Source organism: Erithacus rubecula (assembly GCF_903797595.1).
Source record: "Erithacus rubecula genome assembly, chromosome: 6".
Taxonomy (NCBI): Eukaryota; Metazoa; Chordata; class Aves; order Passeriformes; family Muscicapidae; genus Erithacus; species Erithacus rubecula.
The window spans coordinates 20429040-20456862 of NC_136688.1; the positions used below are offsets into that span (position 1 = coordinate 20429040).

The 27823-nt window shown below is 38.5% G+C and overlaps 1 protein-coding gene and 1 long non-coding RNA gene across 8 annotated transcripts in view; one reads left to right on the forward strand and one right to left on the reverse strand.

Moving 5' to 3' along the window:
• Positions 1-14205, reverse strand: part of LRRC4C (leucine rich repeat containing 4C) — a 490319-nt gene extending 476114 nt beyond the window's left edge. For 2 of the 7 annotated variants that reach the window (XM_079308656.1, XM_079308667.1), the window contains exon 1: positions 3450-4087. The gene's annotated coding sequence lies outside the window, so the exon portion shown is untranslated. Of the gene's footprint in view, positions 1-3449; positions 4112-14072 lie in introns of those variants that run through there. The other 5 variants (XM_079308653.1, XM_079308664.1, XM_079308666.1 and 2 more) reach the window with 5 other exon arrangements.
• Positions 14206-16635: 2430 nt separating this feature from the next.
• Positions 16636-19582, forward strand: LOC306803782. The gene is made up of 3 exons (XR_013774697.1): positions 16636-16737; positions 18703-18851; positions 19490-19582. It is a non-coding gene; the product is annotated as an uncharacterized lncRNA (long non-coding RNA).
• Positions 19583-27823: the final 8241 nt, after the last annotated feature.

A 27823-nucleotide genomic window follows, 5' to 3' on the forward strand; every position in this document is an offset into this window, starting at 1 on the left:
GTAAATTTTACTTGCTATTTATTCTTTTAAAAAGTTAAGGAAAGCTAAGTCCACCTGCATGAATTTCCAGTGATCAGACCATTTGTAGTCTTGTAGTCAAATCTGTACACATTCATAAGCAATGTGGTCCTGATAAACTACTCTTTTCTGCCTGCTTATTTCAAAACCAGGCTAATGTCATCACATTAGAGTAAGATTATATTGCAGACCAACACAATGAGTCAGCAATCAAAACGATGTGTTCTGCCATCCCACATAACTTGTTATTTTGGTTTAATTCTTGGAATTGCTGGTACATCTCCTTCCCATCCTCCCCTTAATTCTATGCCACTGCACTGCTCCAAGATTACTTTACCAGTTGTCAGCCCAGCTTGTTTCAGAAGAAGAAAAGAACTCATGTGTAAAGTACCCTGGGTCTTAGAAACACAGAAACGTGCTGGAGAAGGTTAGTGCCTGGCTGGCTGACTTCAGCAACATGAAAGGGAAGCTGCTCAATTAACTGGAACTAAGTGAAAAAGAAATTTCTGTTATATTCCACTTAATCTTAAAACAACATTTAGACAATTCAGCTCATGAGAACCTCATTGTACCCATATTCCTACTGAGACATTTTACCTATGACATACTTACTGCAAGACCTGTGCAGGCCTCCCTATCATATTCCAGCAAGATACACGAAGCATAGTGGATTGAGCTCACACAGGCAGCCAAAAAGCACAGAGGAGAAAATGTTTTACACACTAGGTGAAACTGAAGGCATAAGGGGTATTACACTATGAAATGCAATTGAAATTCAAGGATCACTAAAATGAAACAATATTCCTTTTACAGATGGACTGTGTGTGGGTTTTTTGTTTTTATAAACTCCAAACCAGTAGTCAAACTGGTGCTAAAGCCTGTTTCCACATAAAACCTGCTAAAACTGGTTATTATTCATTTCCATTCTTACCATAAGAATATCAATAGTATTATAAAACAAAACTGATCTTGTGATAACATGCTATGGTACATACACTATCATATGTAAGAGATACAAAAATAACACCAAAAATAGCAAGTGAGACAGTATAATTAAGTAATCAGAATTGAAATTCCAGAAGTTAATGAAAAATCTACTAAACCAACACAATTGGGGGAACATGGGAAGAGAAGAACAAGGTTTCCTCTTCAGCAAGCCTGTTCAAATGCCAAATAGCCACCATTTGCTTTAGTCTGCAATATAAGGAGATAATGAAAAAGCATGACTACATAAAAAACAGATGATTAATAACAGCTGGACACCATAAAGAGTGATGACATGCTTCTTTCCCAGCATACAGGTGACTGCTCTTCCACTCAGTTTAAGGCAACACTATTAAATTTCATTCCATACATCAGAATATATAGAAATGGAAGTGAAGAAAAATGTGTTGTCTTTTTCACCAGAACATAGAAGTTTCATCTCCGGGCAGAACATTTGTCCCATCCTTTCACCCAGTCAACATCTCTGCTTTGTAAGCCTCATTCTATACTTCAATTCTAAAACCAGGGTAAGGCTCTAAAAATCATAAGTTGCCATCTCACACACACTTTTTTTTTAGCCCTCATTAGACAGAGACTATTCCCCATAGTTAAAAGAAAACAAAACTGATTGCCTGGTGAAATAAGATTCCTGTGCAACACTTAATTGGGGCTTTAGGAAAGTACAACAAGGGAAAACTATGGCAAACTGTATCCTGCCCAGAAAGAGATCTGGTTGTCATAATCATATACAGTAAATGCACATGCAACACAGAAGCATCACTTCCAGAAAATGAGGGGAAGCACACCTATAACCAGTTCTCCTTTCTTCCTTAATCTATCTTTAAAACTATTATGCAAAACCAGTGGGAAATAGAGGGACTGACTGACAGGATATAATAATATAAAGTGATTTGATTACTCTGAAGCAGAGCCTTTTCATTAAGTTTTTAGCTTTGCAACACAGGATCTATTACAAGGGTTATTATACTTCCTTGTAAAAATAGATCATCCTATTTGATGTATCTTTGTATTTAAAAATCTGATGTAATCTCCCTTTTCTTTGCATACATTACATTTGTATACATACATATAGAAGCCCCTGAGCATCTGGTTATTCAGTAGAACTCTATTTTGATCCCTGTCTTTTTACAGTATGTATCCAGCTATGCAGTATTTCAAAGAAATACCATATTCTTCAATATTAGTCATTCATATTCATATAATTGAAAAGGCATGAGTACCTAGCAATTGCACTTGGAGAACGAAGCATCTTTGAAATGTATTTACAGATGGTTTGCTTACCTCCTTGGGAATGCTAAGTACTATCAGTGCAGTAATAATAAAAAAATAAAAAAATTTAAAAAATTAAAAAAAAAAAAAGCTCAACTAAAAGAGCTCTGATTCTACTGCAAGACAATGCTATTTTATTTCTATCATTTAATGGAATGATGGGAAAGGCTACAACAGTCATACTGTTACAGTAGACACTGCATTGGTGGAAGGGGTGCAGGGAGAGGAAAAGTGCCAGGTTTAAATACTGAGTAGCACCAGAGCAATGCAAGTGATAGATCTCCAGAAATTCTGGAGTGCCATGCACCAATGCTGAATGAAGCATTTACTTTGGTCACCTGAATGCTTATTAACACCCCCATTCCAAAAATTAATGGTTCACAAGAACTCATTTGTGATTGGCACTTTGTACCATAAGAGTTATTACTGTTTGGTCCTATGTATTGCATAAACATTGTAGCCAAAAAAAAAAAAAAAAAAAAGCCAAAGAAAAAAAAAAAACAAAACACAAAAAGCAAACAAACAAAAAAAACCCAAACAAACCACCAAATACAAGAATGCATGATTCAAAAGGTTTATGAGAAGCAAGATGAACTTCAGGTAAGAGGATGCACAAATCCACAAATTTCTATTCTGCTACTTTCTTCAGCTAACAGCAGCAGAAACAGCTTTGTACTTACATATTCATCATTCCAGAGCTGACTGAAATGCAGAGAAAAAACTAGACAAGATTTATGAAAATATGGAAGCTTCAATTGAAGATACTGTATGAATTATATTTCTTGGCCATTCGAGATATTTCCCAAATATTTTAGCTTGTTTAATAAAAAGATTTCTCTTCCTAGAAATTCTAATACCTTTGAAATAAAAGGAGCTTTATAGTGCTATTTAACTAACATTTTCCAGGAGCCCTATAGGTTATTATTTTGCAAGCATTTTTGCAGGGCAAATGGCAGGGGAAGAAGGGAGTGAAGAAAAGAAACCGAACCAGAAAAGGATGTAAAAAGGGGATGCAAATTACAAGTACAGACTTTACAAACACCACACTCCGTAGCCACCCAGTACTAATATTTTAGTCTTTTTCCTGTGTTTTAAGCAAGCAAGCAAGCAGGAAACAAACAAGGAAACAGAAGGGGTAGACAATCCCCTGGACTTACCTTTAGTACAGTCCCTCTATAAACTTCTCAGAGAGAAATTTAAATTCCTCCAAGTGTATGTGATTCTTTTAGCTTTTTCTCGAGTCACACAGAAGCAAAACAATTATTTTTCAGAGGTTCCATTTACTGCTCATCCCCAGCAAAATGCGTCCAGGAGACTATGCCAAAAGTAAGCCCAGAACTCAAAGGCAGTTGGAAAGGGAGCGTAGGGGGTTGCTGAAGGACCAGATTGTGAAATTCGGTAGCTCGAGCACAGAAATATCCTACTGTACAATATACCTGGCTTCTTGCTCACCAAAAACTGTAGTGCAAACTGTCAGTAGTAGCCTCCAATAGCTGCTGTGTGTGCTGCAGATGGTATGTCTCACTGTTACCTTCCCAGATGGGTAGAGGATTCAGAGAGCAGCAAAACCAGGGGGTCGCCTCCAAACCAGGTGGATTGCCAGCCACTCATTCACTCAGTCCAATTAATCAAGACAAGAACAGCTCAGTCACCGGAGGTATCTCCTTCCAGGGTGCACAGGATTATGGCAAGGTTATTAATCTTGCTTTGCTGCATCCCCCCCCACCCCCTACATTCAGCAGCCTGCACCGAGATGATTGCCAGCTCTGTCTCTGTCCCTGTTCTACTGCATTTTGCTCAGCCCTCTGTTGCTGCAAGTGAAACACAGAGGAGGGAGGAATACTAATAAGGTGGTTAGCTACAGTTTCTTTAAGGCATTCTACATACTGCGTGTGCCTGTGTGTACGTGCATGTGTGTGTACATTTTCCGTGGGGCGATCTGGATTTCTTGGCAGCTGAAATAGGACTTGTTTCTACATCAAAGTCTGAATTAATCTGGATTATCACCTAATGAATATCAGAGCCAGCAATTGTATTTTACTTAGGATAAGAGGAGGGTACTAAATGGTCTAGAAGATTAGGATGGCAGCAGTGGTTATAGGGGGAGGGAGTGGGGGGTTGGTAGTGTAGAAACCACACAACAGCCAGAAGAGCATAATCAGTTAGAAAATTTGTTCCAAACTGATCATTTTAGCAATGCTTTTACAAGTCATTCTTATATCCTAAACCAGTTGGGATTTTAAAATCAGCACTATATTATCCGTCTTTAGATTAGGCAGCAATATGCAGAGTCAAGTAAATATTTTTAGAAAAGAAAAGATTTCTGGCAGGAAAAGAAAAAATTAGAATGTCAGTGGAGGCAGACATCCAACACTGCATTTATGAAGGTGCTTGAAATTCCCTCCTTCAGTGAGAATTGCTCTGCCAAAACCTTTCACTTATGAAATGAGTTTAGAGTTCTCAGTCCAGGAACCAAAACAGATTTTCCATGTATTGCCTAAATAGCTGACCTGCATTGGTTCATGAACCTGAGTATTCTGCTGTGGTAAGTACAAGTTCCTTATGAAATATCAAAACAGTTATATTGTCTTTGCCTTCCCACAGGTAATTCAGACCCTCTGTATCAGGTTCAGGATGCAAACACTGTTGTCTCACTTGTCATCCATAATTCCAGTTTTTTGCAGCAGATGACACTGCAGGAGACTGAAGACTGAGACTCTTTCAGAAACATGAAACCAAAAATAAGCCATTCCTCAGAAGCAGCTCTGGGATTACTACAGTAAATTATAACTACAAGGGACCATTAAGGAACCAGTTCATGGGTCTGAGTAGCCAAATACACTTGACAGAGCTCCCCAAAGTGTGAGCTACAGGAAATGGGTTTGGCGCCTCATATCGCAGAAATAGCTATCATAGCAAGTTTTAGCAACCAAACTGTAATTGAACATGGTGGAATTGCTTTGAGGAGTTTTAGCTACACCAACCACAGGACAGCTGGCAGAGCAGCCCTGATGCACTGACCGTGGCAGTTGTTATTGCTCCTGTAGCACAAAGGACTGCCATGTAGCAGGGCACTGTCCATAAGCACTGTGGCCACAGTATTCAGTACTAACATGCAGTAAAAGTCTTCTACTGTTAAGCAAACCCTGCAGTTTTAAAAGTCAGTGAACTTGCAAAGCCGCACAGCATGAGAAGGAGGCTGTGGTACCTGGAAAGAAATGTAGGACACAGCTTCAGAAGATGGAAGACCTGCGCTATTTCACAAATCACATAAAATCACTTGGGCTTTTGTTCACTTTTTCAGCTTAAATTGCTGTATAATTAAAATCTAAAGTGATTTATTTTTATAAGAGTCCACTGAACCAAGTGGAGGATTTGTAAATTGTAACTTTTTTCTTTGCTGCAATTATTTCGCTTCTCCACCCTGTCATTTCTTCACCCTCCATCCTATTCCCAAACACTGAATCTTATGTTGCTTTTTTTCTTGACTTGTGGATCTTTGAGAGGATTCTCACTCAGACACAAACAATCATGCCTATCCACATAGGAACATGAGAAGCCACAGCAGTTTGGGCTGAAGATCCACCTAGCCAAAGTTTTGCCTGTTTTGGTCACCGCCACAGATAGCCATCAGACCAAGGGAAGCAAATGGTGGTGTTTCCTGAGTACTCTGTGCTAACCTTCAATTATCTGTGTCACAAGGAGTTGCAAAGTCAGACAGGAATCTTCTGCACACTTTAGTATGCCACTCACAGATTTATAGTCTTCTACCATAAGCAGCCTGGACTCTTTTCCTCATGCTGAGAAGCCCTGATGCATTTACCTGCCCTTCATATTGACTTTGCCCTATTCAGTCAAACACTCATCACTAACCTTTTCCACCTCATGCAGTGACCAAAATGCCACAGGCATGCCACAGGAGTATAGCACTACACTGACACTTTCTACTTTGAGAGCATATCATCCCAGAGCACATGGTATTAATGAAGCTAATGGCTTGTTGTCTCTTCTAAGACTGTGGTATGAGAAATTTTGCTACTCTCAGATAAACAACTTCATCAGGGATATAGCATTTATAGTTCTAACTAGTCAGTTAACATTTCATAAGGAAGATTTCATGTCTAGACAAAGTCCACTGTGGACAGCTTTTTCCACGACCTTTTTCTAGGTGCAGTCAGAATTGCTTGAGTATATTTAAAAAGCTCCAGAGCTGATTAAATCTATTCATAAATCTAATATTTACAATCCACGGGACTGGAACAACAGCAAAAGTAATTAAACTGACTTGCATTCTGATTTCCAGAACACAGAATACGTGTTGTGGGGGGAAGAAAGATTAAATGTTGTGCAAAAATAAGTTGGCATTTTCCAAATATTCTTCATCATAATCCCAAAGGTGCAGGCAAGGACTTTTGTCCTATCTCCATACCACCTGCTAATTACATTCACATCACTCAAAAGGAAAAAAAAAAAAAAAAAAAAAAAAAACATTCTTTGCACTTACAGGGATTTTTTTTGTTTTTCCCCCCAAAACAGGCTGCACTTGGGACATCTCATCACTCCCCTTCTTACAAGCATCTTTGTTCATGTTGTCCCATTATGTTTAAAACAAAGGCAGTTTACAATGCAATATAAACCAGATATACCACTCTCTTCCCCTCTCCTACAGGGAAAAAAATAAGCAAACTTGACTTCAGCTCCCTCTTACTCTGGCCCTCATCTCATTCAGCTGAATTTGATGACCTGTCAGTTAATATCAATATCACTCCTCTGAAAACTTCTGAAATGCAGCAGAAGTGAAGCACACAAGCTTATTGCTCAGCAAAGCCCCAGCAGAGAGAGTACTGACCCAACATACATACTCCCACACAAAAACCTCCAAAAGCCCCTCAAATATTTTTGCAATATTTCACATTTTTATTAATTGACATAATTTGATTTTGTGAACTCTAAATTCTACATTCTAATTGCAGCCAGTTCCCATGTTTCCTCTTAATTTTCAGTTTCTTTATGAAGTGATAGTCATATTTATGATTTCCACACGGAGAAAGCTTTAGCAAGATCACAGCAGGCATGAAAGATAACCCAATAAGTCCCTGTAGACAGGCTGAGGGTGGCACCCAGTACGACCAGGCACCTCTGGCTAATGAAGTTTGAAGAGTTACAACTGCCAGAATGCACACTACCCCCAGTGAGCACCCTAGTGACAATTACCAGAGGAAAATATACACCAGTCTCTCATCAGCCGCTTGGCTTAGTGCAGTTCTAGCTTAAAGCCAGGATCAATGAATGCTGTGAATTTGTACACCAGCCTCAAAACTACAGGGACTGTGAAGCAGCACATGCAGCTTCTCCTGCCTCTGCTAGAGGGCAGTGGCAGCTGTTCCTAAGGAAGCCCAGCACCCACTGCCGCTGCTGGACTTCAGACAACTTCAGAGCTGAACTGAACAATACTGAGGTTTTTGGAAAAGCAATCACGATGATCTTTCTCCTGGGAGTTGTGAAGCCTATTGTTCACTACGAAGATTTTTCAGGAGACTAACAGTGAAAGAAAGTGGAAAAGCAAACAAGAAAATGTATCATCTGGAGAAGAGAAAAATGAATTGCCAGCTAATATTTGCAAAGTTTATGTTCAAGACCAGCGGTAAATAGATTTCTACTGTTACAAGAATTTTGTAGAAAACATTCTGTCAGGGTCTCTGCATTACTGTTACAATAGACATTGAAGTAATAGTAATAACAGTCTCATCCTAAACCTCTCCTCCAGGGAAAACGTCCACTATCAAAACTCAAGCAGCAAACAGATATTTCAGGTCTTTTTTATCTTAAAACTCACAGTCAATCTAGTGAGCAAAACAACTGAGTTCCTCAGAAATTTGAGAAACACACTAAGCACTATATTTCACTATTTACTGCCCTAAAATAAAGACAGGCTTTTCATATAGTGGCAATTTGCTTTTTTCTCACCAACTACTTTGAAAAATTGAGTGGTTTACATTGTGGGTATTTCTAGCTCCAAGAGACTCACCATCAGATTCCAAACTTCTGCCTAAGAACTTTAATTTAGTGCCTCAAGCCCGTAATTTCAAATTAATTCTGCAATGCTGAAATACAAATCAATCACCTTGATTTTGTGCTATTTGGATGCTATTATTTAGAGAGAGATTTTTCAACCCTAATATCTTAGGCAAAAAAACAATTTGATAAAAAGTCAGAAGGAAAAAATAAGTACATGTTTCCTTACCTTTCTTCCGTCAAAGAACAGAAAGAAATTTAAAGCCTTATTTGAAAACATAAAAAGCAATGGTTATTTTAGAAGTTCAGCTCATGACCATTTAAATATATATATATATATATATATATATATATATATATATATCAAAAACCTATGCCCACAGACTCCAAAGCCTAAAATCCTACATAGCTGTTATATTCTGATATACCTGTTCCACCACAACACTTCCACCCCCTTTCTAAAGGAAATTATGTTTTTTCCTCTTTGGTAAACAGAACAGATATTTTTTTCCCCCTCCTTCTTTCTGTCTTTCAGCAGCTATTGCTGCAAGGAGAATACTCCAATACACACACCCTCAGCCTGAGTTAATATGAGCATCCTTTTTACATTTGCTTGCATTTCTCTGTGACCATTATATCTCTTCCTCCCTCTAGAGGGATTATTAGCAAGAATTGAAATGTGTAGTATGTGTTTTAGTGAAAAAAGACTTAAAGTAATTGTCTAGACTTTATTGTCACATCATTGAGCACTTGTTAAAAACTTGTGGATTTTTGGCATATGCAGGTAGCCTTAAATACTGATCACTGTTTAAGAAACAAGATGAAAAGTTACTAAACTAAAGCTAAACACCTTGGATTTATTCTGTACTAAAGAAATACTGATATCAAAAAGATTAGGGTAATACACTAATACATTAAGGTTCCCTAGAAGATTTTTTTCTTTTCCTAGAAACAAGAATATTGAAATTTGATTTTTTCATTTGGTCATAAACCTTTGCATGACCTTTAACTTAGCATACATTCAGGCAAAACAAACAAACAAACAAAAGAATTAAAACAGAAGGATTTGAAGCTGTGATTACCACATATCTTGAACCAGTACTTCCACTCTCAAATGCTTTAATTGTCCAGGAGCTTTGACTAACCTCTGTACCACCTGTACCCATCAGCAGTTTTGTGTTTACACTGACTCAAGTTTTCTGACTTCAGTTAGGAATGCCTGAGGTATGGTTTCATCAATAATCCTGCCCTCCAAAGACTGTCATTTTCCCCTCTAACCCCAACTTTCAAGTCTCGCTTGTTTGCACAGGAATTCAGCAAACCAGCTTGAGCAGCAGTGGGACTAGCATTGCTAAACAAGGCAAATATCAGGATGAGTGTGAAATTAGTTCTCTTTGGTCACAAAGGTGTTCTTTCAGTGTTTATCAGAACACTGGAGCAGATTACCAAGATGATTGGGAGAGTTCTGAATGTCTTCTGGCAGGTTTCTGGCTGTGCAATATTTTGAAAAGTTGCTTTAGAATATTTACAAAGTTGCAAACCAACACTTCAGTCACTAATCTTTCTTGGCATGCAAAAGCAACCAAAATGAAAAACCCATACAATTTCATGATTCTTTGAAAGGACAAAGATCTCAGCCTTAGTGCACTTCACTTATATTTAGAAGAGTTTTGTGACAGCAAGCCTGCTCTTTCATACGGCAAAGTAATTTCAAAAAATGGTACTTCAGTTCCTTTCTAGCTTAATCCAAGCTGGGCCTGAAATAAGACATTTCACTTCACAATGGAGACAAAGGTTTGCAAGCACTTAAGAGATCAACAGCTACTGCAAAATTTGCAAAATAAAAGCTACTTTCATTTCAAAACAGAGATGCTTAAAATATTAATGTAGTCAATAAAACTTGGTAGCAGCTCTAGTTGTAAGACTTTAAGGGTTAGTATTCTATTCCATGACAAATGAAGCTGGCAGATTAGTGTGGAAAGCCTGAAGAAAATAGTTACATGTTTAGGCTGATCAAGGAATGAGATCTATTATGCCCATCTCTCTTAACCAAGTAAACCTCTGAGCTGCTGCACTCTAATATGCATTTACCAGCTCGCAGTCTAATTTTAAAGTCTGAACAATGGAGTCTCCATTACTTTTCAAGCTAGACTGTTCCAGCCTCACAGATCTCAGAGTTAATGCTGTAAAGAGCCACTGCATGAACACGGAGTTCTGCTCCCTCAAAAATGCATATGCTGATAGAGGCGTAAAATTGGACTTAAAATAATCATTTTTCCATTAATCAGTTTTCATCAGCCATTACAGCCATGTCCATCACGTGCAGTGAAACATTTTTTGCACATTTTCCTTTCTTCTTTATACTAACACCTACATATCACCATGGGCAACAGACAGCAAAAGATAGCTTTTCTTGTGTTAAATTTTAAGCTTAAAGATAGATCATTTTGGACTGAAGGCCAGCTTGCTTTTTTCACCCTTATTGGTCTCAGAAAAAAATTGGTATTTAACTACCTTTAAAGACAACAGTCCTTTCACCTGTGGTCTTAGACCTACATGCAAGTTTGTCCTCTGACTCCCTTTATAGTCACCGTTTGCAAGAGTTCATACCTCGGGGCACTTTAATTTCTTTTATTTTAGGTACCTCTATTTGGGAGTAGAAGACCAAACTCTCCCAGGCCCAGAAGTGCTGGAGTGAGTAGGTCAAACAGATTCATTTCATTCAGGTGCTTGTGCTTGGTATTAGCAGATTGTTGACAACGATTAATCTGCAATCACATTACAGAAAGTACCCTGCCATATATTTGTCATGTAAATAGCTCCATATACAATCTAAAGGGTTCAATGACTTGTTGGTGACAACCACGAGAAAAAAAAAAAAAAATCTTTGAAGCTTAATCCTAGAAAAAAGTGCTTTAAAAAGTTAATTGCCTGTTCTTGTTAATGCTGCCTCATATTCTTTGTCAGTCTTAGAGCAATAACATGAGTTGTTCTGCTTGACAACTTTTGTTCTTGTATCGGGATGACACAGAGGTAAAAGCTTCCCTGTACTGCAGGCAGTACAAAGACTGATACCCCGTTTCTACCTCGATCCCCTGATATGTGCTAATGTCTTTACAATTTGATGGGTGAGAGTGTGGGTGTTAACACCTTTAAAATGGGTCCTAATGTCCCTTCTAACTTTGGGCAGCAGTTTTGTTTCAGAGCCCAGACCAGCTCCTGAAGCAGACAAGGGTCTGCAGAGCCCGAGTTTCTGAGCTTTGGGGTAAAAGGGCAGGTTCAAGGGGGCAATATGTGGGAGGAGTTGGGGAAGGCTGTGCCTTCCCTGTGCCTCAGGCAGTGGGGAAAGGAAGAGGCAACATGCGGCCGGGAGCTCAGGATAACAGGAGCTGCGCCCCCAAAACCCCGAGAGAGAAAACCCCGCGGGCGTGTGCCCCGGTGACCCTCTCCCTTCTTTCGGATGAAGCTGCAGGACTCCTCTGTCTCCTCTTTGGACATAAACCTCTGGCATTTGTGCATTTTCCTGACACCTGCTTGCCCTGGAGTCAGCTGCAATTACTGAAAGCATAATTAAGAGAACCTGGAAAGGTACATCAAATATATTTTGGACATGTGGTGAGAACTGATAGAAATGGGTATGAACTACCTCTCACCTGCCGTTTTGGTGAACCTGTTCTCTCTGCCATGGGTGAGAGAGAAAACGAAAAGAGATCAAGGGGTGGGAAGAAAGAAGCTGTTAAAGAAAAACTCCCATGTTATGTGAAAGTAGAGTAATAATACCTTTGAATGAACACCAAAACACCAGAAGGCATCGACTGGAATGGTGGTGTGGGATGGAAAAACAAGATGGGAAACTGACAGGGTAGTGTAGGGAGAGATGGGACAAGCCTGAAAATTTGTGAATAAAAGTGAAACCCCTATAAAATTAAAATAAATACTGCTTTCACAAGAATAGAAGGCTGTAGGATTAAGCAAGAGACAAAGCACAATTAAAGGCTTTGCAAGCTACAAAACAAGAGGAAGTAAATATTGAGAAAACTTGTAGAAATATCCTTGTTTAGAATACATCAAAACAATCCAACCAAAACCCACTTTCTTTGATAGTACTCCATATATATTACTCCATGTAATAAGGTTCATAAAAAACAACTCGCATTCGCAGACTCAATAGGGTCCAGTGGTTTGTTACAGGACTTTGGCTCAGGAACAAATAAATACAAACTATTCATAACTTAACTCAATCTGCAAATAATTTGTATGAGACAAAATATGGGCTAAGTTGCCTGAATTAATTCAAGAGTAAGAAGAGAAAACCTTCTTAAACATTAACTTGATTTAGGCCATTTGTTTGGGAAAAAAAGACTGGCAAGAAACATAACTCTTAGAAGCATATGTAAACATATAAAAACAAAGTTAACATACCCTGACTTCTAATCAGAAACTGAAAAAAAAAGGTTTCAGTAAGAAACATTAGTTGAAATTAATGTAAATAAAAATTTAGATTGTAGAACAGGAAACTATGCATGATAATCAGATCCTTTTCATCTTTGGAAATGTCACTCAGAGGAAATAGCATAAGTCCTAGAATAGGTTTCATTTAAAATGAAATCGGACAAAATAAGAGCACAATAGTGAATAACCTTATAGCAAGTGAGGGGCATTAGTGACCTAATGAATTAACTCTTTTCCATTACTAGATTCTGTGACCCAACAGAGAAAACCCAAACATCTGACGGGGTTTTTTAAAAAGACATGAATAGAGAAAAATAAGGATTTTGTTGCCACTTGGAGTATTAAAAAGACTTAATCAAGAAAGCATTCATTTTTATTTTCCTTTTCAAAAGGATTATGCACCATATTATCAAAAAGGTGTTGATTTTACCATGAGTAATGAAGGTTATTGGATTATAACATTCACTCTACACAAAAGTAAAAAACCTTAAAAATACTCTCTCATTGACAGTTGATAATTTTACAGAACTGTAACACTTTTGGATTATACATCTCCTGTCAAGTACTTCCTTCAAGCAAAACAGTTCAGAAAAATTAATTCAAAAACTCCAGAAACCAAAAATTACAGCAAAATTATTTTGATTTGCTAAGCACAGTATAACAGCTAATTCTCTGAATTTTTCTAGGGTTCTTGGACTATAGATTATTAATTTATTTATTTTTATTTAGCAAGCAGCTCTCCCCAGCATCAGAAAATTTCTGCTCACATCCATTCAACAGAGCGTTACTTCGAGTCAGCAGCCAGTCAACAAAGAGGAAGCCCAAAATAGCTGAAATACAGGGAGGCGAGAAGGACCAAAAATTGCAGGAACATAAAGCTGAATTTCCACTAAGCAATAAAAACGAAAGAAACTGTAAATGCCAGAGAAGTTTAAAGAACTAAACTACTCCTCTAAAAACCAGGGGAAGCAGATAACTCACAGCTAGAAAGAAACCAGGTTCCCTGCTGCCCAACTGATAACCTCATGCAGTGTCCTCACACAAAAAGAGCACTTGTTTTTATATACATATTTCCACACTGTTATTTTGGATAGCCCATTATAGCAAACATAATGAACTTTTGCACAGCCTCTGAGCATAAGCTATTTGTCCTCAGAAAAGAGCTACAAACCATATAAATGTTCCCTGAGAGTAATCACTTTAGACACCTAAAGAGGAAGAACTTTAAACACCCGTACACCACTCCATAATCGGCAGTCTCCATTAGGTAGGTGAAAGCAATTTAAACACAACACCGCGTATACATTACTCACCAGTCCTACGTTCAGACTCCTCAGGCGCTTCTTAGCGGTTTTCCCAAAATCAGAAGTTTTTCTCCAAGAAAGTACAATCCTAGTAGTAGGTTGGCTCAAGACAGAGATCCACAGACACGCAAGGGGAAATCCTAAAACGACCTCCAGCTGCTTTCACCACCGCAAGCTCCTAAAACTCCTCCCAAGCTGCACCTGAAAAACTGCACCTGCCCTCACCCAGCTGAGCACTGATTGTCACAAGCACCGTCGGTTAGCTGTGCTCCACCAGCCTGGCACTGATCCCTCACAGCTGCTGGTGCTTAGGATGTGCCAAAGAGCATTGCATCCAAAATCATGCTCTCCTTGTATCGTGGCTCTGATTTTCTAATCTGAAATGTTCTAAACTTCTTTTCCATATATAAAATGGGCATCATGTTGCTTCCTTTTAAGACAAGTACAGGGGAAAGTAACAGTGGAATACTAATAGTCATTAAGCTCTCAGATGGTCTAAGGATAAACACAATGGAAAAGCTTTTTTCTTTGTGATTCTGTTCCTAGGAATTCACTTGAAACAATTGCAGTGAGTAAGGCACAAGGTCAGGCACAGCAAAACCGCAAGTTTAGCAGCATTTAGAATAAAAACGAGTCATGCAGTCACTAGCATAAAAACACTCAAAGGTCATTCCGACAGCTCCAGCTAAACCACAGGGAAATCCGTAAAGGGCTGTGGCACTAGAGCTACTCATCACTTGTGGCTTAGTGGGCAAGCTTTTTGTGCCCTCTGCTTCCCCCATTATGTGGTGTTAAGAAGTCATAAAAACTTGCATGTGCTTCAGTTATGCATTTACCTGGTACTAATGAGGCATTCTTAGAACCTGTATTTCTGTTATTTTAGGAGATCAGTGCTTGAATGATCTCACTACCGAGCTTAGGGAATTTCTAAGTGAAACTTTTGTTTCTGCTATTTGTGCACACACAATCCTGCACTAGTTCCCTGTATAAGGCAAGTGCTGCTGTAAGGTACAGTCTACTCAAAAGCTGATGTAAGGTTGTTTTTTTTTCCTCTAATACTTACTGAAATAAAATTATATTTATCAGTTATTTCTGTGAACCTACATATAAACACATTAATTCCCTCACATCTGGAGCCACATAAGATTAATCCTGTGACTACATTAGCTGCATTGTTATCCTATAAATATGAGCACCTGGACTGAGATGCTCAGAGTGGAAAGCCACAGAGGGCTTAGACTTGTGGAGGTGTTGCCACATTTTAATGAGTTACTTGATGCAGCTGAGCAGAAATATTTTTTCCCCTTGCAAATGAAAGGTAAAATACCTCAGCCCAAATAACTTCTATAGGCAGTTATGCTAAAAGAAATTATTTTTGCATCCACCACCTATTTTATTTTTATTGTGCTAAGGCACAATACAGTTGTGTATATCTGAGTTCAGTACAACACTGAGGGCAAACTGTCTTTAAAACAAGTAGTCTTTGTTCAAGAATTCTCTTCAGAAAAGGTATCATAATAAAATGTCACTGTAGAAATCAGTGTAATATATAAAATCTTAGGACTATTGGAGGGTTTTATACAGAGGGAAGGAATGTTATTTGACACATCAAGGGATATAATTGAACAATATTTCTGAGTGCAAAAGTATTAGCATAACTTTTGTTGGTCTCTAATCCAAGTAACAGTATTTATTCATTGCCACATGTTGCAAAATGAAAAGAAGATATTTGTATTATTGTCTAAAAGTAGCATAGCAACTGGGGGGAAGGGGAGGAAGGGAAACCCTATAAACCCAGTTGAAAAATTCAAGTTCAGAAAGATTGTGTTTCTCATTAACAAGAGAAATATGCTTACCAGTTCACAGAAGAAAAATATTGGTTATACATGTTTCACCTCAGGCTTTTAAAATAGCCATTTCAGCAAGCTGTTTTCCCACACATAGCCTTGATCCTGATCCCAGCTTCTCCATTAGCATTTCATTTGTCTTCATTAGGATTTCAGGGTTTATGTCCAAATTTACTTTTGTGAAAGACAATGCAGCCCAAATAGCAGTTCTGAAAAAGAAATGAGGAAGAATTAAAAGGAATCAAATCTTCACAGTAAATATTTCCACCTGAGCTTCAGCTAGGACATCCACAATTCTTACTTTCAAAAAAAAACCAAACAAGGTATTTAACAGGTATCTTCCTGTCACAACCTATCATCCAGGAGGCTGCTCATCCCATTGCACACCTAAATGGCTTTCTATGCACTGATGCAGAAAGAATCTTAGTATTAGCAAGTGACTGAAACTTGTGTTTCAGCCTTTCATAGTGTTTTGCTGTTTTTTACCTACTCTATGTGGCAGGGATTTAATTTCTTGATTAAATTTTCTGAAATTCTACTAGACGTCAGTAAAAAAAAACCAAAAAATCAAAACCACTTGCAAAAATATGCCAGTTCCTGTTAAAGTCTAGGAGAATGTATTGTACTTGAACTGGTTTAAGTAGCAGGAGCTGCAGCACTGCCCAGAGGAGGGCATGAACTGCCCCAGGCCACTCACAACCAAGTCTGGATGGTGCAGTGCAGGTGTAAGCAACTTAGTGACCCCAAAACCTCGGCAGTGGATGACCTGCCCTGGGACAGAAACAGCCCTGAGGGACCCCAGCTGTGGGTCACCAGAGGAGAAGCAGGTAGGAATGGTTGTGTGCTAATCCTGGACCCTCTGCTTCCCATCTGCTCTCCAAAGGAATTGGGGAGGACTGGGTGCTACACGTGAACAAAATTGAGGAAAGTTGAGGACAGGAAGTGGGGCAGAGCAGTGTTTGACTTAAGTTGAACCTGGGGAAAGCAAGGGCCAAGTCTTTTCCTCAGGGTTTGGTTTATTATGCACATTTTTCTTCTATCTGAATACTCAAATCAACAACTAGAAAATTTGTTTAGTTGGCAAAAAGATACAGTAAAAATTCTTCAAGTTGATTCTGTTTTGCTCATGAGAGAATCCAACACTGTATGTACCTCACTATCAGTTAAAGTTACTCATCTGTACCTTGCTGGTTGTCAGCCACTGGGATCACAGCTCACACAGTGCATTGACTGCATGAATCATATATTGTCTAATCAAATATATTGTCTAATATATTCTTTGAAAAACAAGCACAGAAACAATTTTTTCTGAGAAAGCTCATTATTTGCATTCTTAAAACCTGCATGTATTGGATTTTTACTGAACTTACTAAGATTAAGTAATCACTGGCATTTCTGAAATTTGTGAACACCTACAATTCAATGGCTTCATTGAGCTAGTCCAGGTTTACAAGAGGGAGCTAGTTTCCCATCTGTCACTCATCATCACCATTAAATTCCATTTGAGCACCTTCATTGATTCCATATCTGTAATTTTGCATACCAAGTAAAATTTATTATACAATCAGGTTCTGCTCCCCAGTGTAACCATGAGAAAATTGCACATAAGAGGCAAGAAAACCATTTTAGCTGTATACTCACTTCAGTAATAAAACTGAAATCTTACAATCTTCTGAGGGAATCACTGTTTAGACAAAGTGTGTTTTGGCAGATTTGCACATCTAAATAGCCTCAAAAGAACCAAAATCTCCATTTGAATACTCTTCTCACTATCTGGAGCCAGAAAGAAGAGACAAAAAAAAAAGTTTCAAAGAGATTCATTTTCAGTCTGGACTTGTGGAATACAGTATAGAAGGTATCTCTGTTACTGAGACAAAGACATTTAGATAGTCATTAAATCAGGTCTTTTCCTTAACCCAAGAAAGTGTTTTGCTTCCCTTCCTAATCAAGAAGAGTGTATATGTGCATTGTATAGAAATTAAATTGAAATATATAAAATTCATTGTCATCTGCATCTCTTTTTCACCTTTCTATTAATTTGTAGTTATCTGCTCCTATATTTCCACAAACACCTTGAAAATTTAGCCTGTATTTTGCCTGCAAAAGACACAGATGTTGGTAACTGAAAGTGGCTAGAGAAGCACTGAGATCTGCTGAGCTTGAGTAACTTCACTAAGCTGCAGAGTAAATTGTAGGGCTTTTTAAATTTTTAAAAGAAAATGCCTTGGACTATGTAAGGCCCAATTCCTTGCATATGTACAAAACCATCCATACTGTAACTTCACTCTGTTGCAGTACTATCAGCAGCATAGCATCTGTTTGCAGAAACAAAGTCCTACCATATCAAAGTTTTTCAGGCATTTACCTTTTAATTAGTTGTCTAACTCTCAGTGAAATTAATAGGATATAAACACCTAAAGAATACAAGGTACTTTACCTACAGCCCACTCCCTAAAGAATCCAAGTACAAAAAAACAGTCATTATAATTACCAGTCAAATGATGAATGCCCAGGTAAGAGACACAGGGTAAATTAATTCCTTTAAGTACACTTTATGTGAGTGAAGAAAATGCACATATGTTGCATTGTAAAGTGTGGCCACAGCTATAAAAACTTTTCTCATTAACCTGTGATTTAAACCAACCTGATTTAGCACAGTAATAGCAGAGTCTAGGCTCTTCTATGCCTGCCAGCCACCTTGCCCCTATCTCCACTCACTGGGGGTACAGTATTAGGAGGTTCCTTTGGCCTGAACAAGCACACCTGTTCTTGGGTTCTGTGTTTTCTTTCAGTAGCTGACACTCCAATCTACATGGACATCCTTATCCACTTCAGAGGCTATACCTAAGGTCCAAAGGAGAGTTTGCTTAATGCAGATTTCAGCAGTGACAGGCACTTATGGCATGAGATTTCCAGAGGAAGTTGACTGAAAGACTCTAAGGTACATTGCTATGTTTATTACTATTATTACAGCTAAAGCTGAACTGTTGTGGTTAACTTTGATTAAGTTCCAAGTCATGTTAAAAAAAGATCACAGCATTCAGCCTTACACTGCATTTTTTGCCAATGTTTTTCATGAATCTCTGTAACACCCGCCTTTGCAGACACCAAATTGTATTTTTGCCTCTATATTTCTCCCCTGTTGAAAGCTTCTCATTTACAAATGGCAAGCTCTCTACAAGGCAGCAGGCTCAAGCTTGGCAAATTATCATCCTTCAGGTTACCTTCCACTCTCTGACACTAAGTTCCTACCTTCATCAGAGAGCTTTCAATTCCCTCCTTACTTACGGGAGATAAAAGCCCTTATATTCCTCCCAACAACAGGTTTTCATCTTCTTTATGTGCACAATAGATTTCAGCTTTCTTCCCCCCAGCCCTGCCAATTTCCCTAATTATCTGTCAGTGGTGCCAAGAGCTCCCACATCTATCATTCCACAGTATCACTCCATAGTCACTGCCACAGTCCAGCATCACTGCATTAGCTATCTGTGCTCCAAACAGTTTTACAGCACTGACATGGGGAGCTGACTCTCACAGACAAGTGCATCACTAAATAACCCTTCTTCTCTTTCCAAGCAGCTCCTGCTTGTCACTTCCAGCTGCCCTCCTCTGTCATCATAGTTCTGCTACTACAGAATTGATTTCTACACTCCTCATACTATTGGTATGAATTATCATTCACACAGTTTGACAGATCTTGATAACTTCAAGACACATTTTTCCATTCTTCTCTTCAGTGCTGCTTTCAACTTGCTGCATGAACTCTGTCGTGTTCTGTAATCAGTAGGATTTTAAAATGTCATGGCACCTTTATGAAAGCTACAGGTGAATTTGAGACACCCTAGCCTTTTTATTTGATGCATTATTTAGACAAGCATTTATCTGTGTGCCTTTAGTGAACACACTCTGTGAATGATTTAAGGGGGAGATGTAAAGAGTCTCTGCATACCCCTGGAATAACTCTTGTACATAAAGTTACTCATGGATGTAATGATTTGCAGAAAGAAGACCATATTTTATAGATTAGAACTGTTCCATAGAATGCCTGGAACTGTTTTGAACCACAGGATATTAAACTATGTCAATATGCTGTTTTTAAAGAGTTGAAAAGAGAAGAAAATTACTGTAAATCAAATAAAACATTTCTGAAGGCCATTATTTTGAGTATTGAGTATTTGACCACTGAATCAGATAATTCTGCCACGATGTTGAGTAGAAAGTTTTCTTTTTCAGGCCGTTCTTAACATTTCACAGCTATTTCCAAGTAAATTGTTTTAAATAGCCAAATATAGTTTCCCCAAGACAAACAGTGATTTTTATTCTTCAAGATGGTTAATAAAAAATTATGAGTTACATTTAGTGGAAGAGTTGGGAGTTTCTGTTATTTCTCTTACATTCTTCTTCAAACAGGAGTCCAACAGGTTTACTTTGTTCTATCCTGCTGCATTTAGTACTCTCAGTACTCTTCTGATACTAGAAGTGTTTTCTGATTTCTGTGTCATGCCTCAAGGACAGATCCTGGCTTCTTACACAACAAATGTCTTGATGAACTGTCCATGGACCATTCTAATATCTACTTAAACAGTAAGTAAATATGTAGCTAGCTCAGAATAATTTTTATTATATCAGAATCAGAAAACACTGAGAAAATATTTAGGCAAAAGAATTCTGTATTGTATGCTACTAAGTAATTCTCAGATCAATAACTCCCAAAACAGTCATCCTTCTTGGGACTTTCATAGTGCAGCATTTGCAATGGGGAAACTGACATATGAATCAATGTAATTAGGAATAATTTGTATGTATGAGTTTTTTAAATAGTATCATCAAACACAGCCTAGTGTCAGAGTTCAGGTTAGGGGCAAGAAGCCAGGTCACCACCTGCACATGCATTTTGGTATTTCTTGAAATAGAGATAGCTGCACAGCTTCATAGCCATGCCCACCTGCATTTGGATTAGGACAGCACTCCATTCTGGATGTCATCAAAACAGGTCTTGGCAGACTTGAGATCTGGGCCTGTGCAAATCTCAAGAAGTTCAAAATGATCAAGTGCAAGGTCCTGCACCTGGTCAGGGGATTTCCAAACATGGACATATGAAAGAAGCCCTGAGACCAAAGACTGACTTGAGGGGTAGTGGTTGATGTGAAGCTCAGCATCGCCCAACAATGTCAGCCCAGAAACATCTGTGTCCTTGGCTGCATTGAAAGCAGCATGGCCAGTGGGCAAGGTGAGGGGTTGTCCCCACTCCCACTGCTCTCCTGATACCCCATCTGGAGTGATGCATCCAGCTGTGGGGTCCCCAACATAGGAAGGGAGCCCAAAGGAGGCCACGAAGGATCAGAGGGCTGTAGCACCTTTGCTGTGAAGACAGGACAGGCTGAGAAACTCGGGGTTGTTCAACTTCCCTGGATTGAAGCAAGCTCCAGGGAGACCATAGAGTGTCCTCCAGTACCTAAAGGGGGCCTAAAATAGATCTGGAGAGGAATTTTTCACAAGGGCATTTAGTGATAGGACAGAGGGGAGTGACTTTAAACTGAAGGAGGGTAGACTTAGACTATTATATATTCAGAACAAATTCTTCCTGGTCAGGATGGTGAGGCATTGGAACAGGTTGTCCAGAGAGGTGGTGGATTCCCCATTCCTGGAACTGTTGAAGACCAGGCTGGATGGAGCTTTGAGCAACCTAATCTAGTGGAAGGTTCTCTGTTCATGGCAATTGTGGTGCAACAGGTGATATTTAAGGTCCCTTTCAACCCAAACCATTCTAAGACTGTGATTCTGTGACACCTTCCTGTCATACAGCTTCCCAAGTGCCTTCAGACTCTTCTTTCTGGCTGTGAAATTTCTGCAGTTGAGAAATAATCTTTCTTTTTATTTCTGGAGAAACTGCTACTTTAGGTTTTACAAACACCCAAGTCCTATATATTCTCTGTGGTGAATATTTCTTCTAAAAGCAGAAGTTTTTGACATGACAGCTGCACTAAAAAAATGTAACTACATGAATTCTATTACACACTGAGAAAAATATCATTACTGCTTGATAGCCAAAACTGTAAAAATTCAGATTTTTTAATCTTTTACCTTTGGAGAAAACACTGATTTAGCCCTGTATATTATTTCATTGATGCAGTCCTGCTTATTTGCAGAGATCATGAGCCTGATCATAGAAAGAAACAAACGACAGCATATTTGCTCCTTCTTTCAAAGCAAGAGTTTCAGAAATTCTTTTACTTTACCACTTGATCTTTTCTGGGTCAGATTATCATCCTTCTATTACTCTGTCCATGATTCTTTGCTGTGTTTTGTGTTTGCTTCACCCTATGACTGTTAGAGCATCCCCAACGGTCATCAAAAGTTTCCTTTTATGTGTAGTTTATTATGCAGAAAAGAAGAACAGATATTTTTGATATAAACTTTTTTATATGTCTGTGTGTAGATGCCTCAAAGCCCTTGGGTTTTCAATTTTCAAGAGCACTAAACTGATGTTCAACTCAATTTCTTGTTCATTAAATCTACCTAGAAGGTAGGTGCTTTTCTAGATCTTAAAATATTCTACCTCTTATGTAGCCTCTTGATGGGGTTAGAAGTCTGGGTCTATTCTAAAAACCTAGATGCTAAAGGAAAAATTAAGTTTTCACTTATTACTTAATTCTATCTACTAGAATTTCTACTCATGATTTACTTGCCTGATGTAGCTTTTCTAGTTATTCAGTGTCTTCTGACATTAGAATATTTTTACAAAATGTCTCCTGATAATATTATTCAAGCCTTAACCATATACTGATGGTGTTTTTTAACCTTCTCCTAACATCACTTAACATCTTGATCTTTTTTTTTATGCCTAGCACCTATTGTTTTGTTTTCTCTGATATTTGTCTTTTATTTGCCTTTCTGACAAAATTGTGTTCTGCTGCCTGTTTCCTGAAAATATGGTGTTAATATAACTTTTGTAATGTTTGTCTAGCCATGGAACAAATCCTATTTGAAGTTTTTTGTTGTTTTGGATTTTTTTTAACTACTATGCCAATTTTTAAGATCTGTTTTAAATAACTATTGCTGCAGTGCTACAGAGATAGGCAAAGGCAGACAGAAACATTTTTGGGATTTAACAGTAGTCTGAAAATTTTCTCTAAGTGATGTTGTAAGTTTAGAACATTAAAAAGTCATTTTAGAAGTAGAAAAGGTATTAAGTCTGCATTTGGGGGGTGCTTTGGTTTTTTCATAAGTTTGTCTCTGTCACTGAGTTTCACAAGTTACAATATGATCAGGGAATTCATGGAGCATTATTCACTGTCAAGACTTTGGATTAGAGCTCTGCTCCAATTTTCAGAAAAAATGATGACATTTCAATTTTGGTTTCACATAAGATTACAATATTTACTTCTAGATACAGGAAAGATAAAGCACTTTGAAAATTCAAGAATGAGGTAGACCTTATTTTCAGCAAAACCTCAAAATAATAAAGAAATTTTAAATTCGTTTTGTATGTAAATGTTTCTCTTGCATTACATATCAGTTTCTATTAAGGAATATGGGTCCTCTAAAGGAAGATGTACAAAACCAAGAGCTATTACTGCAATATTGTTTTGTATAATCTCCAGCTGAACAAATGCTTCTGATGATCAGTCTGTGTCCTTATTCTTTAAAATCTTGATTGTCACAAAGTAAGAACAGAACTTTCACTGCTCTTTCTGGAACATCTTTAATAATTTGTGAATTTTAATTGGGTCTTATTGCACTTCTCTTATTGTACCTCTTTGTGAAAACTTATAAAAGGAAAAAGACTTTGCTATATTTTTAAAATGGATCCATATGTGCACGTCCTACAGCCAAATACATAAATTTCTACTAGTCTTTTTAAGGTAAAGGCAAGGAATATTATCTTATACATGGACATGATAATGGAAACTCCTATTATAAAAATTTAAGAGTGTTCACCCTTGCCTGCTACTATGAATCATGAAACCATAAGATGTCTAGTTCATACCTGTGGCCAATTAGAGGAGAAAGCATTCTTTACTACTTTCCATGGGTCATTGAAATAACAACATAGAAATACAGCTGTTTTATCATTGTTACATACCATAAGCTTCTTTTTTTTTTTTTTTTTTTTTTTTTTTTTGGTGTTTGTTTTTTCAGAGCAGCTTTATAACACTGGGAATAAAGAAAAAGCACAGCTAGCACAAAACAAAATGCATGAGGCAAGCCAACAAAAGGGTTGGCTTCCAGGGCAGTTGATCTGACCATTAGGTATAAAACCATTTCGTAGCATTTGCAGTTCTGCTCATTCCCACCAGAGGGGGGACCGAAGCTGCACTGTTTCAATACATTTGCATATAAAATATAGTGTGATGTGCTGTGAAGGGGCAAGAGAGAGCTGGTTAGAATAAAAATTCAGGCCTGAGGCATGAAATTCTTGTATTTGCATTTTTCTATATAAAATTTGCCTTAGCTGAAAGGAAAATATTATAACTTTGGTCAAGTGGGCACAGAACTGAAGAGCTGGCATCTATGTCTAGGAACATGAAATAAGCATTTTAAAGATACCAGCAGAAATGAGTTGCTTATGAATACTGAACAGTCATCGAGTTCCACTGAGCTATGCACCAGTGCTTTATCCATGTGTGTATTTTTGCCTGGCAATATGGTTCCAAATTTTTTCTTTTCCCTTTTTCAAATTAAAATTCTCTTGCATCACACGTATGAAGTCTTTAGTCTTATACTAAAATCTTTCTGTAACCCAATGGAATAATAACATCCATTGCTGTCATACTTTCTTCCTTTCAAATTAATTAGTCCTTCAACAGCCCTCCTTTACTTCCTCCTAAGCCCAGGATACCTTGAGATATTAATCACAAAATGTGTCAGGTTGGAAGTTACCACAGTGGGTCATCTGGTCCAATCTCCCTGCTCAAACAGGGTCATCCTACGGCTCATTGCACCAGACTGTATCCAGATGCCTCCAGAATATTTCCAATGGAAAAATAGCAAGACTCCAAAACTCTGGGAAATTTGTTCCAGTGCATGGTCACCCACACAGTAAAGAAGTTTTTCCTCATATTCAGATTGAATTACCTATGCATCAGTTCCTGCTTTTTGCTCTTGTCCTATTGCTAGGCACCATGAAGAAGAGCCTGATCCATCCTCTTGATACCCTCCCTTCATTGATGAGGCCCCTCTCAATCATCTCTTCTGGAGGCTGAACAGGTGCAGCTCCCTCTGCCTGTGCTCCTGCACTCCAACACCCTCATCATCTTCATAGCCCTCCACTGGACCCACTCCTGGAGCTCTCTTATACTGGGGAGCCCAGAACTGGACACAGCTGAGGCCTCACCAGGGCTGAGTAGAGGGGCAGGATCACATCTCATGACCTGCTGATAATGCTCTTCCTAATGTAGCTCAGGATCCCCTTCTTAGCCACAAGGGCACTGCTGGTCATGGACAGCTTGTTGTCACCAGGACCGCCAGGTCCTTTTCCACTGAGCTGCTTCCCAGCAGATTCCCACCAGCCTGTGCTGGTGCCTGGGGTTCTTCCCCAGATGCAGGACCTTGTATGTGTCTTTGTTGAATTTCAGAAGTTTCCTCCCTGCCCATTTCTCTAGCCTATAGGACTCCCTCTGAAGGGCTTCTGTATTTGTGTTATTATCAATATTCATTCCAAGTGGGCTGACCCTACTTTCATCTCCTGTGTATTTCCTGCTTATGCTTGAGTAATGACAGGAGTCAGGTGGATCTCATCTCTCCCTATCAACTGCCAGCAGACAGGGTCCCATGGTGATAGAAGCCAAGCCCCTGTTGCCAACACCAGCAATGTAGCCAGTCATTTATTTGGGTAATCAGTTTTTCTCTCAGCATTTACCATAACTGGCAGTATCAAGGAGAAAACTATCTCAGCACACAGACCCTTGTCCAGTTTCCCCAGAGCTCTGAAACCATGTAAGATGGTTTCAAATATGTCCTTGTTTACATCAATGCTTACATGAAAGATCTACAGGGAGAAATATATGTTGAGAAGCCTTGGCAGTCTTTATGTGACATCTCTGATTCAAGCCCCTGGCAGGCAACAAACTTCTCAGGACAGAAGTTAGGTGGGCAGGTGGGTGCCCTGTCTCCTGCAGTGGGAAGTCACAGATGGTCACTGCTCTTTGCTTCTTCCAGGTGATCCTGTGTGGCTCAGGGTCTGGTGACTCAGATCTCTCAGCTGTTTGTTGCTCAGCTTCCCTGCCTCTAGGGACTCCCTGCTCAGCTCATTCTGGTGCTCAGAGCTTACTGTAGCCACTGTTAGAGTTGTTGCCATTGCCTCTGTCAAAACTTGCCTCGCTGACTGACTCTAATTCTTCTAATCCTTTTACCAAGCATTGTTATTTTGGGTTTTAAACTCCCCAAGGCTATTCTCAGCACATAGTGGAACCTGTTCAAAAACTTCCAGAATAATTATTCAGGGAGGTTCCTTGAACTATATATAATTTTTGAATAGATGAGGAAAAGTATGTCCCTGATTCCAGGTCTGTAATATCTGCATTACTTTAATGTTCAAGACAAATAAATTGCTCTTAAGCTTTCATCTTTTCTTTTTGCTCGATCACAATTATATTCTGTGTTTCCTCTGTGCTGTGATTTAATTCTAATTAAGAAATACTGTGGCAAAATTTCCACTGCTGAATTTCTACTCCCTGAAGCACAAAAGGTTATTCCAAATACATGGTACAACATTTGTGTTTCAGCAATCAGAATCTGATAATATTGTCTTTAGAGAGCTATGAACCATGTGTGGTCACATAAGCTCTCCTAAACACACCTGGGTTAATACATTGAAATCCTGACCTGCGGCAAAGTCAATGCATTGTATTCCTGACCTGTAACAAGATTAAAAATATCATATTTACATTCAATTTGAAGACTTAAAGTCAGATCACTGAACAGAAAATGTGCCATGATTTTTAATGTTTCTTAGGTATAGAGACATTCTGTGTCCTCTAAACTAAGGAAAAATGTATCATTTTCATTAATAATAAGTTAATACACACCTGGGCATATAAAGAAATTCAAGTCTCTGTATCTGGTCTCCTGGCAAACCTTAAAAGCATACATGCACATTGACACCACACAGCCTGAAAAGTCAGCCACTTTTCATCAGGGTTCACTCCAGGGACCCTAAAAGGTAAATTGGCTCCCCTTTCCCTTCCAGATCTCCTGCTATTCTTCAAGCAAGTTCAAGGCCTCATACTGACAAAATGCAATTGTCACATATGGTAACACCTATTATCTTTCGAACATCCATATGAGTATACTAACCTTTTACAAGGTGAAGCAAGTGTCTGAAACAGAATGAGAGGAAAAGCATATACCTTGTCTAAGTTAAAGGAAGATGAAATTATATGGGACAGAAACAGTTTATTCTTAAAAATACTGGTCATTTCAGGAGGCAACAGCTTTGTCTACCTCCTAGTCTGTCTAACAAAGCCTCTTCTATTTTTTTTGATGGAATCTTTTCCTTCAGTGTCTAATTAGTACTTGTATCTGGGGGTTTGATCACAAGATTCTTCCTTTCTTAGCTGAGTCTTTGGGTTATAGTCCTGGGATACCAGTTTGCATCAAGCTCTGCAGGTCTGATTTTGTTTGTCCTCTGAAAACCTGTTCCCTCCAGGAGCACTTAACAATAATGTGGCTAAATTGCCCCCACTCTAGGTAAATTACTTTTTTCTTAAGAACAAAAACATTTCTGGGGATAAAAGATAAAACTCTCTACAATAGAGAGTGAATAGTACCACCATTTGTATACAGAAGTAAAATTATTTTGATTTTTCTTTGTAAAATTTGCCTTGATCAGCATGTTTTTCAGACAGCAACAAATATCTCACTTCATTTTGTAAGGCTTGTGGCTCTTTAGCATTCAACAGAGAAGTGTTC